Genomic DNA, 10,708 nt, shown 5'->3' on the forward strand with positions numbered 1-10,708 from the left:
TCAGAGTTGCGAACATTTCAGAATTACGGACAGCCTCCATTCCTGAGGTGTCCGTAACTCTGAGGTTGTTCTGTACTAGCCAGTGATTCTGCATTTTGTAGTTGTGCATTTTGATTTTTCCTTCCTAAGTGAAGTACTTTCCACTTATCTTTACTAAATTTCATCTTGTTGAATTCAGACCAATTCTCCAATTTGTCAGTCATATTGTATTTTAATACTGTCCTCCCAAACTGCTTTAAATTCCTCCTAGGTTGGTGTCATCAACAAATTTTATAAAAATACCCTCCACTCCCTTTTCAAAGTCATTAATGAAAATGTTAATGTTAATGAACCGCGGCCCAATCCTTGCAGGACCCCACTAGATATACCCTCCCAGTCTGACAGCAAAGCATTGATAACTACTCTTTGAGAAGACCTTTCAACCAGTTGTTCACCTACTGTACAGTAATTTCATATAGACCACATTTCCCTAATTTCTTTAAGAAACTGTCAGGGACTTTGTCAGAAGTCTTACTAAAATCAAGAAATATCATGTACACTGCTTCCCCCTTATCCACTAGGCCAAAGAAGGAAATTAGATTGGTTTTGCATGGTTTGTTCTTGAGAAGTCCATTTTGCCTATTCCTTATCACCTTATTATCCTTTAGGAGCTTCCAAAATGATTGTTTACTAATTTGTACTAGGGCTGTCAAGCAATTTAAAAAATTATTCTCAATTAATTGCGCAATTATTAGCACCATTAAACAATAATAGAATACCATTTATTTAAATGTGTGGATGTTTTCTACATTTTCAAATATATTTATTTCAATTACTACACAGAATACAAAGTTTACAGTGCTCAATTTATATTTATTTTTATTACAAATATTTCCATTGTAAAAATGATAAAAGAAATAGTATTTTTCAATTCCTCTCATACAAGTACTGTAGTGCAATCTCTTTATCATGAAAGTTGAACTTACAAATGTAGAATTATGTACAAAAATATAACTGCATTAAAAAATAAAACAATGTAAAACTTTAGAGCCTACAAGTCCACTCAGTGCTATGTCACCCAATCGATCAGAGAAACAAGTTTGGTTACAATTTGCAGGAAATAATCCTGTCCACTTCTTGTTTACAATGTTACCTGAAAATGAGAACAGGTGTTCTCATTGCACTGTTGTAACCAGTATTGCAAGATATTTACATGCCAGATGTGCTAAATATTCATATGTCCCTTCATCTTCAATCACCATTCCATAGGATATGCGTCCATGCTGATGATGGGTTTTGCTCGGTAACGATCCAAAGCAGAGCAGACCTATGCATGTTCATTTTCATCATCTGAGTCAGATGCCACCGGTAGAAAGCTGATGGTGGTTCGGGTTCTGTAGTTTCCACATCTGAGTGTTGCCCTTTTAAGACTTATGAAAGCATACTCATCACCTCATCTCTCTCTGATTTTGGAAGGCACTTCAGATTCTTAAACCTTGTGTCGGGTGCTGTAGCTATTTTTAGAAATCTCACATTGGTACCTTCTTTGCGTTTTGTCAAATCTTCTGTGAAAGTGTTCTTAAAACGAACATGTGCTGGGTCATCATCTGAGACTGTTATAGCATGAATATATGGCAGAATTCAAATAAAAAAGGGAAGAAGGAGGATCTGGAGAACTACAGGCCAGACAGCTTCACCTCAGGCCCTGGAAAAATCATGGAGCAGGCCCTCAAGGAATCAATTCTGAAGCACTCTGAGGAGAGGAAAGTGATCAGGAACAGTCAGCATGGATTCACCAAGGGTAAGTCATGCTTGACTAACCTAATTGCCTTCTATGATGAGATTACTGGCTGTGTGGATGAGGAGACAACAGTGGATGTGTTATTCCTTGACTTTAGCAAAGTTTTTGATATGGTCTCCCACAGTATTCTTGCCAGCAAGTTAAAGAAGTATGGACTGGATGAATGGACTGTAAGGTGGATAGAAAGCTTGCTAGATCATCAGGCTCAAAGGGTAGTGATCAATGGCTCCATCTCCAGTTGGCAGCCAATATCAAGTGGAGTGCCCCAAGGGTTGGTCCTGGGGCTGGTTTTCTTCAATATCTTTATTAATGATCTGGAGGATGGCATGGATTGCACCCTCAGCAAGTCTGCAGATGACACTAAATTGGGAGGAGTGGTAGATATGCTGGAGGGTAGGGATAGGATACAGAGAGCCCTAGACAAATTAGAGGATTGGGCCAAAAGAAATCTGATGAGGTTCAACAAGGACAAGTGCAGAGTCCTGCACTTAGGACAGAAGAATCCCGTGCCCCGCTTCAGACTACGCACCAAATGGCTAGGCAGCAGTTCTGCAAAAAAGAACCTATGGGTTACAGTGGACGAGAAGCTGGATATGAGTCAACAGTGTGTCCTTGTTGCCAAGAAGGCCAATGGCATTTTGGGATGTATAAGTAGGGGCATAGCGAGCAGATCAAGGGACATGATCGTTCCCCTCTATTCGGCACTGGTGAGGCCTCATCTGGAGTACTGTGTCCAGTTTTGGGCCCCACACTACAAGAAGGATGTGAAAAAATTGGAAAGTGTCCAGCGGAGGGCAACAAAAATGATTAGGAGCACATGACTTATGAGGAGAGGCTGAGGGAACTGGGATTATTTAGTCTGCAGAAGAGAAGAATGAGGGGGGATTTGATAGCTGCTTTCAACTACCTGAAAGGGGGTTCCAAAGAGGATGGCTCTAGACTGTTCTCATTGGTAGAAGATGACAGAACAAGGAGTAATGGTCACAAGTTGCAGTGGGGGAGGTCTAGGTTGGATATTAGGAAAAACTTTTTCACTAGGAGGGTGGTGAAGCACTGGAATGGGTTACTTAGGAAAGTGGTGGAATCTCCTTCCTCAGAGGTTTTTAAAGTCAGGCTTGACAATGCCCTGGCTGGGATGATTTAGCTGGGGTTTGGTCCTGCTTTGAGGAGGGGGTTGGACTAGATGACCTCCTGAGGTCCTTTCCAACCCTGATAGTCTATGATTCTATGAAAACAGAAGAGGAGATATACAATTCTCCCCCAAGGAGTTCAGTCACAAATCTAATTAACACATTATTTTTTAATGAGCGTCATCAGCATGGAAGCATGTCTTCTGGAATGGTGACCGAAGCATGAAGGGGCATACGAATGTTTAGCATATCTGGCATGTAAATACCTTGCAACACCAGCTACAAAAGTGCCATGCAAACACCTCTTCTCACTTTCAGGTGACGTAAGTAAGAACCAGGCAGAAGAATCTCCCATAAATGTAAACAAACTTCTTTGTCTAAGCGATTGGCTGAACAAGAAGTAGGACTGAGTGGATTTTTAGGCTCTAAAATTTTACATTGGTTTGTTTTTTAGTGCAATTATGTAACAAAAAAAATCTACATTTGTAAGTTACACTTTCACGATAAAGAGATTGCACTACAGTATTTGTATGTATGTTGAATTGAAAAATACTATTTCTTTTATTCATCATTTTACACTGGAAAATATTTGTAATAAAAATAATAATATAAAGTGAGCACTGTACACTTTGTATTCTGTGTTGAAATAGAAGTCAATATATTTGAAAATGTAGAAAAACATCCAAAATATTTAATTAATTTTAATTGGTATTTTATTGTTTAACAGTGGGATTAATCAAGATTAACTTTTTAAGCACAATTAATTTTTTTGAGTTAATCGCGTGAGTTAGCTGTGATTAATTGACAGCCCTAATTTGTTCTAATATCTTTCCAGGTATCAGACTTAGACTGACTGGTCCATAATTCCCTTGGTCCTCTTTGTTCCCCATTTTAAAGATAGATACTATGTTTGCCCTTCTCCAGTTTTCTGGGACCTCACTCATCTTCCAGGGGTTCTCACAGATAATTGCGAGTGGTTCTGAGATTGCTTCAACTACTTCCATAAGTACTTAAGATGAACTTGAATACATCTAATTTATCTAAATATTCTTTAACCTGTTCATTCCCTACTTTGGCTTGTATTCCTTCCCTCTTGTTGTTAATATTAATTGAGTTGAGTATGTGATCCCTATTAACCTTTTTAGTGAAGCAAAATAAGCATTAAATGCCTCAGTTTTTTGGAGGTCATCAGTTATTATCTCTCCTTCCCTGCTAAGTAGAAGACCAACACTTTCCTTTCTCTTTCTCTTTTTCTTTCTCTTTCTCATTCTCCTAATGTATTTAAAGAACGCTTAATCTCTTTGGTTGCATTTTTCAAAGGAGCCTAAGGGAGTTAAATGTCCATCTCCCTTTGAAATTCAATTTTCTTATCCATTAAATGAGGATAATAATATCCATTCCATATGGGTGTAGGAAGACTTAATTCAATAGTATAAGTAAAGAATTTGAACACGCATAGGCTGACAGCAATATATAAGTAAAAAAACTTAATATTTATATTATTGATTTGGTAAATAATGATATCATATAGGTTTTAAAGAGATGGAAAAACATTTCTGTTTCCAGTATTGTTCATACTTCATAACAAATAGAGATGAATTTCACTGAAAATCTAATTTCTGATCTTTCTTTTTTTGCCTTTGTTTAATTCTGGAGGGCCATTTTACCTTCTCAGTCACAAAATTACAACCAATGGACATTGCTCTATTATTGTTTTATAGCATAATATAGTATCAAATTAACAGTATCTGTTCTGTCAGAAAACACAAGAAAGCAGGTGGAGTATTCACAGTTCCAGCCTTGCACTCTTCCTTATTGTGGAGCTGTGACTACAGAGCATGAGCCTGGAAACCCTGCAGAACCAGTCCTGGAGCCTGGTAGTCCTGTCTTTTCAATATTTAATGACAGTTGTTTCCACCCACTGTCTTCTCTTCGTAGGCGTCCTAGGCTTCTAGGCAGTTCTACAATTTTATTATTGTTTTCTAGTGAGGATACCAAGAACCATAATATTCTCATCACTGCCTTTTTAATTTTTAGAATAGTTCAAGTGTTCATTCACAGTCTGCAATTAGAGTCTAATGGCCGTTGTATAAAAAAAGAAAAAGGAAAAAAAAGAGAAATACCCTTCCAAATATATGTTATGCTTATGTAAATATGACAGAGTGACATAGATGTTACTTAACCGGTGAGTTCTTCAGAGCAGAGACTGTTTTATGTGTTTGTGCCTAGCATCGTGAAGCCTTGATCCCTGCTTGGCGCCCTTAGGTTCTACCACAAGCCAATACTGTGTATGCAGTACAATACACAACACAATTTCAAGTACATAAAAGGTTGTTACAAGGAAGAGGAAGAAAAATTGTTCTTCTTAACCTCTGAGGATAGGACAAGAAGTAACGGGCTTAAATTGCAGCAAGGGTGGTTTAGGTTTAGGAAAAAATTCCTAATTGTCAGGGTGGTTAAGCACTGGAATAAATTGCCTAAGGAGGTTGTGGAGTCTCCATCATTGGGGATTTTTAAGAGCAGGTTGGACAAACTCCTATCAGGGATGGTCGAGATAATACTTAGTCCTGCACTGAGTGCAGCGGACTGGACTAGATGACCTCTCCAGGTCCCATCCTGTTCTATGATTCTACGAATAATACTAAGAGAAAGTTGAAAAAGTTAGAAGAATAACCCAAACAAACGAAAAAAAAAACATTAGCTGAATTTCTGATATCAATACTCATTCCACATCATAGAATCATAGAATATCAGGGTTGGAAGGGACCTCAGGAGGTCATCTAGTCCAACCACCTCCTCAAAGCAGGACGAATCCCCAACTAAATCATCCCAGCCAGGGCTTTGTCAAGCCTGACATTAAAAACTTCTAAGGAAGGAGATTCCACCATCTCCCTAGGTAACGCATTCCTGTGCTTCACCACCCTCCTAGTGAAAAAGTTTTTCCTCATATCCAACCTAAACCTCCCCCACTGCAACTTGTGACCATTACTCCTCATTCTGTCATCTGCTACCAATGAGAACAGTCTAGATCCATCCTCTTTGGAACCCCCTTTCAGGTAGTTGAAAGCAGCTATCAAATCCCCCCTCATTCTTCTCTTCTGCAGACTAAACAATCCCAGTTCCCTCAGCCTCTCCTCATAAGTCATGTGTTCCAGTCCCCTAATCATTTTTGTTGCCCTCCGCTGGACTCTTTCCAATTTTTTCACATCCTTCTTGTAGTGTGGGGCCCAAAACTGGACACAGTACTCCAGATGAGGCCTCACCAGTGCCGAATAGAGGGGAACGATCATGTCCCTTGATCTGCTCGCTATGCCCCTACTTATACATCCCAAAATGCCATTGGCCTTCTTGGCAACAAGGACACACTGTTGACTCATATCCAGCTTCTCGTCCACTGTAACCCATAGGTTCTTTTTTGCAGAACTGCTGCCTAGCCATTTGGTGCGTAGTCTGAAGCGGGGCATGGGATTCTTCTGTCCTAAGTGCAGGACTCTGCACTTGTCCTTGTTGAACCTCATCAGATTTCTTTTGGCCCAATCCTCTAATTTGTCTAGGGCTCTCTGTATCCTATCCCTACCCTCCAGCATATCTACCACTCCTCCCAATTTAGTGTCATCTGCAGACTTGCTGAGGGTGCAAACCATGCCATCCTCTAGATCATTAATAAAGATATTGAAGAAAACCAGCCCCAGGACCAACCCTTGGGGCACTCCACTTGATATTGGCTGCCAACTGGAGATGGAGCCATTGATCACTACCCTTTGAGCCTGATGATCTAGCAAGCTTTCTATCCACCTTATAGTCCATTCATCCAGTCCATACTTCTTTAACTTGCTGGCAAGAATACTGTGGAAGACCATATCAAAAACTTTGCTAAAGTCAAGGAATAACACATCCACTGTTGTCTCCTCATCCACACAGCCAGTAATCTCATCATAGAAGGCAATTAGGTTAGTCAAGCATGACTTGCCCTTGGTGAATCCATGCTGACTGTTCCTGATCACTTTCCTCTCCTCAGAGTGCTTCAGAATTGATTCCTTGAGGGCTTGCTTCATGATTTTTCCAGGGCCTGAGGTGAAGCTGTCTGGCCTGTAGTTCCCAGGATCCTCCTTCTTCCCTTTTTTAAAGATGGGCACTACATTAGCCTTTTTCGAGTCGTCCGGGACCTCCCCCGATCACCATGAGTTTTCCAAGATAATGGCCAATGGCTCTGCAATCTCATTCGCGAACTCCTTTAGCACTCCCAGATGCAGCGCATCTGGCCCCATGGACTTGTGCTTGTCCAGCTTTTCTAAATAGTCCCGAACCACTTCTTTCTCCACAGAGAGATGGTCACTTTCTCCCCATGCTGTGCTTCCCCGTGCAGTAGTCTGGGAGCTGAAGACAGAAGCAAAAAAAGCACTGAGTACATTAGCTTTTTCCATATCCTCTGTCACTAGGTTGCCTCCCTCATTCAGTAAGGGGCCCACACTTTCCTTGACTTTCTTCTTGTTGCTAACATACCTGAAGAAACCCTTCTTGTTACTCTTAACATCTCTTGCTAGCTGCAACTCCAGGTGTGATTTAGCCTTCCTGATTTCACTCCTGCATGCCCGAGAAATATTTTTATACTCTTCCCTGATCATTTGTCCAATCTTCCACTTCTTGTAAGCTTCTTTTTGTGTTTAAGATCAGTAAGGATTTCACTGTTAAGCCAAGCTGGTCGCCTGCCATATTTACTATTCTTTCTACACATCGGGATGGTTTGTCCCTGTAACCTCAATAAGGATTCTTTAAAATACAGCCAACTCACTTTAAAATACAGAAAAAAGAAAAGGAGTACTAGGGGCACCTTAGAGACTAACCAATTTATCTGAGCATAAGTTTTCGTGAGCTACAGCTGACTTCATCGGATGAATCTGATGAAGTGAGCTGTAGCTCATGAAAGCTTATGCTCAGATAAATTTGTTAGTCTCTAAGGTGCCACTAGTATTCCTTTTCTTTTTGTGAATACAGACTAACACGGCTGTTACTCTGAAACCTTTAAAATACAGATCTCTCTTCCATCTCGTTGATTGTTTCAGACCCAGTGCCCTGTCTTCAATTAATTTAAACAATGTGATAGTGTTTAGTGATATTTATTAAAGCATGCCAGAGATGAGTTATCTCAGAGGTGGAACAAAGTAGATTGGCAGGGCTTAGGTGAGGTCTTTACGCCAGGTATTTGGAATTCAGTTGAGCAGGAATAGGTGATTTTTGATATTTTTTTTCATAAAAAGTAATAAAAATGGCAGTCCCATGTTTCTGTGCTATCATACGCTACATAAATTCTGTATGCATGCTGATTGTGAATTTAATATTTTATTTTGATAAGCTATTATTTTAATGTTGCTATTTGTATTGTTTTCTTTTTCTTACAGTTGAAATATTCAGGATAACCCAGTATTATCCACTAGATGGCATAACAGTGACATTATAATGCTCTGCTAGCTGAAGATCTTGGACTTGATTTTGATCTAACATTGGTTTTACACCAATATAACTCTACTGATTTCAGTACAGTCCCTCCTGATTTATAGAGAGACTCAGCTGAGATCAGAATCAACCCTTTTTCTCAAAGCAATGTATCTATCAGTATTTGGGGGGGGATTTGTCCTTTTCGGAGAAGACTCTTTGTCTGGAAGCTGGGGGACAGTTTACTTTGATTCACAGCATATGGACAACTCTGTCTACATTTTACGTCTTCTGATGGTAGTGTGTGATGCCTATGAAAGCAGAGGTTCCCAAACTGTGGTATGCAAGGTATCAGTGGCCCAAAGAGGTCTTCCCAGAGGGCACATGGTGCTGACTTCTCCTCCTTATCTTCAGCAGCTATTTTACATTACAAGACTGATAAAAATATATTAAATATTTACCTAATATTATTATTCCTTGTAAGCAATTGTTGTTGTTGCCACAGGGATGTTACAGGATGGGAGGAGAGGTAGATCACAAAACAACCCAGTTGCCCCAAGAGAGGGGAAAAAGAAATGCTTCTGAGCAGTATTATCTCTCATCTATTTATTTTTAGAGCTTCCATCCCTGTAGCATTAGGGTGCTGAGTTGAGGGTTAAATAACTGTCTGATTATGAACCATCTTCTCTGTTCCTCTTGAGGCAAAATCATGTTTCATGTGCCCATATTAGGCAGAGGAAAAACAAGGGGGGGCTGATTTTCAGAGGTACTGGTCCCCAAAATTCTTTTTGAAGTCAGTGGAAGGTGTGGGTACTCAGTATCTCTGAAATTCAGACCCCTGGCCATTTTGTATTCCTCCTTATTGTGGGAAAGGCTGCATGAAGAGGTGTGTCTTTCCCAGCGCCCAGAACAAGCATGAGTGTTCCATACAGTGTACGGTGTTCTGAAAGTGAACTGGAAAGACAGTAATGTGCTTTTGAACTGATCAGACCTTGTTGTGGAGGCTGGTCGTGTAAAGTTTCATTTAGCATTCTGCAGTATAAAACTCTGTCGAGTGCTTGTTAGAAGTCTCAGGATTGATCAGTTGCAGCCCTCTTCTCCAAGGATGGCCGCCATTGGCCAATGAGTACTGCAGTATCATACAAGGATGTAAAAAGAAAAGGAGTACTTGTGGCAAGTTAGAGACTAACCAATTTATTTGAGCATAAGCTTTCGTGAGCTACAGCTCACTTCATAGGATGCATACTGTGGAAAATACAGAAGATGTTTGTTTTTATACACACAAATCATGAAAAAATGGGTGTTTATCATTACAAAAGGTTTTCTCTCCCCCCACCCTACTCTCCTGCTGGTAATAGCTTATGTAAAGTGATCACTCTCCTTACAATAATCAAGGTGGGCCATTTCCAGCACAAATCCAGGTTTTCTCCCCCCCCACACACCCCCTCCCCAAACAAACCCACTCTCCTGTTGGTAATAGCTTATCTAAAGTGATCACTCTCCTTACAATGTGTATGATAATCAAGGTGGGCCATTTCCAGCACAAATCCAGGGTTTAACAAGAACGTCTGAGGAAGCGGGGGTGGGGGGTGGGGGGGGGGAGGGGTTTAGGAAAACAAGGGGCAATAGGTTACCTTGCATAATGACTTAGCCACTCCCAGTCTCTATTCAAGCCTGCGTGGTCCAGTCCACACAAGAGATCCACTTCCTGGACACTACAGTGCTAATAAACGATGGTTACATAAACACCACCCTATACCGGAAACCTACTGACCGCTATTCCTACCTACATGCCTCCAGCTTTCACCCTGACCACACCACACGATCCATTGTCCACAGCCAAGCTCTAAGATACAACCGCATTTGCTCCAACCCCTCAGACAGAGACAAATACCTACCTACAAGATCTCTATCAAGCATTCTTAAAACTACAATACCCACCTGCAGAAGTGAAGAAACAGATTGATAGAGCCAGAAGAGTTCCCAGAAGTCACCTACTACAGGACAAGCCTAACAAAGAAAATAACAGAACGCCACTAGCCGTCACCTTCAGCCCCCAACTAAAACCCCTCCAACGCATTATCAAGGATCTACAACCTATCCTGAAGGATGACCCAACACTCTCACAAATCTTGGGAGACAGGCCAGTCCTTGCCTACAGACAGCCCCCCAACCTGAAGCGAATACTCACCAGCAACCACATACCACACAACAGAACCACTAACCCAGGAACCTATCCTTGCAACAAAGCCCGTTGCCAACTGTGCCCACATATCTATTCAGGGGACACCATCAGAGGGCCTAATCACATCAGCCACACTATCAGAGGCTCATTCACCTGCACATCTACCAATGTGATATTTGC

The sequence above is a fragment of the Caretta caretta genome, chromosome 3 (genome assembly GCF_965140235.1).
Source record: "Caretta caretta isolate rCarCar2 chromosome 3, rCarCar1.hap1, whole genome shotgun sequence".
Classification (NCBI taxonomy): Eukaryota; Metazoa; Chordata; order Testudines; family Cheloniidae; genus Caretta; species Caretta caretta.